The sequence below is a fragment of the Arachis ipaensis genome, chromosome B6, assembly GCF_059453495.1.
Source record: "Arachis ipaensis isolate K30076 ecotype BB chromosome B6, ASM5945349v1, whole genome shotgun sequence".
Classification (NCBI taxonomy): Eukaryota; Viridiplantae; Streptophyta; class Magnoliopsida; order Fabales; family Fabaceae; genus Arachis; species Arachis ipaensis.
In genome coordinates, this window is record NC_142441.1 from 96,245,517 (window position 1) to 96,247,698 (window position 2,182).

A 2,182-nucleotide genomic window follows, 5' to 3' on the forward strand; every position below is an offset into this window, starting at 1 on the left:
TAGTGGGTTAGTACCTCATAATTGTCAATGTTTGATATGGAGACAAGGATGACGATCTCAATTCCCATGCTTAGCCAAGAGTTACCTTTATCATTCATATTTGAAAACCCAAAAATCTTGATTGCTTTGTCTTAGTTATAGTTGCTTTTTTAGTTTAGAATAGAATTACATTGGATGTTATTTTATGAGTTTGGAATTATTTACATTTCGCTCTAATTGTTTGAATTAGTTTCTTGCATTCCAAGATTACTTGCTTGTTAAGATTCCTAGTTTAATTTCTTTCTCATGACTTACAACCCCGGACTTCTAACCAATGTTGAAGCACATGTTTGCCCATTCCTTGTGACAACCAAATCCCTTTCTAAATTTGACTCGAAGATTGTTGTTGGATAGAGCTATACTTGCAATGGGATTTTATTAAGAAATTCTATACCAAGCATTCCCACCCCAGTTGGTTTAAGATGCTAGGTGTTGAAACACCCCTATGGGCTTACTTGCTCAAGCCTCTCCTTAGCACACACACACCACAGGCATTTAGCTTGTTTTGTTCTTTAGAAATTGATACCCAGCACCTCTTTGGGTCACTAAATGCTTTGTCTCAAAGTAGCTCTTGATGGTGGACTTTCGGTTGGCAATCCCAGGTTAGTTAACCCAAGTTGCCGGGTGATGAAGCACCCCTTAGAACCTAGTTATCCAAGCTTATCTTTGTATAAGAACATCACAGGCATATATCCAAATCTCAAGCCATTGGTGCCCAGCCTTGTTTATTTCTTTTTGTTTCTTTCTCTTGTATTTTTTTTATTATGAACCTCTTTCTTTTGTCAAGTCTCATGAAATGTAACTCAAGTTCACATCACAAAATCATGCCAACCTCTAACCTTATCATAAATCAACTAATGAACTAGCACATACCACCACATAACCTTATTCTGTCTCATATTAAACCAAACTTTTACTCTTTCTCTGTTTCACAGTAATTTTTCTTTTATTCAAGCATGAGGAATAAAGCATATAATTCAAGTAAGATGAAAGTGAATTAAGCACTTAGACTAGCAAGCCACAACAGCATGAAAACAAACAGACAGTAAATAAATCTAATAGGACACTAATCAACAGGGGACATTTGCACTTTCAATTAGCATATTTAAGCTAAAGTCAGTCAGAGAACAATACAACCTCTTGGAGTCCATTTGTTTCCTCTGTGTCATCATCATTATTGGGTTCCATGTCCTTCCTTTGTCCATCCACATGATGATGTATCTTTCCCTCTAAGAGATTGAATGACTTCCTACAAGAGATATTGAAAGTTGCTTGTTTCCCAAGCACTTGAGAAACAGTTAGCATGCATGTATGCTTGTGATTCTCTGAACCTAAGTTAGCGTGGGAACACCAAACTTAGTTCCTTGCCTACTTCTATATACAGCAGAATAAATACATGCATGAAATATCAAGTACTTTTTATTAAGAAAGTAAACTATGAACTAGAAAACTAGAAAATAAACTCTGAACTAGAAACTAAACAATAGTCAAGTAGTTTCTCTGATTGTTTGGAGCTGAGAACTAGTCATGATGAGGGTGCAATGTGTTTTTAATGAAATTTTTGGTGGAACACTGATGCACAAAATTGTTATTCTCTTACAATTTCGCACACATGACCAGCAAGTGCACTGGGTCGTCCAAGTAATACCTTACGTGGGTAAGGGTCGAATCCCACGGAGATTGTTGGTTTGAAGCAATCTATGGTTATCTTGTAAATCTTAGTCAGGAAGTCAATTATGTTTATCAGTTGAATTGTGAATAACCAGTAGAGCATAAATTAAAAGTTACTTGTTGTGCAGTAATGGAGAATATGTTGGAGTTTTGGAGATGCTTTGTCTTCTGAATCTCTGCTTTCCTCTGTCTTCTGATTCACGCACGCACGTCCTCCTCTGGCAAGCTGTGTGTTGGTGGATCACCATTGTCAATGGCTACCTTCCATCCTTCCAGTGAAAACTACGCTCACGCGCTCTGTCACAGCACGGCTAATCACCGGTTGGTTCTCGATCCGGTTGGAATAGGATTTACTATCCTTTTGCGTCTGTCACTAACGCCCAGCCTTCAGGAGTTTGAAGCTCATCACAGTCATTCAATCCCTGAATCCTACTCGGAATACCACAGACAAGGTTTAGACTTTCCGGATTCT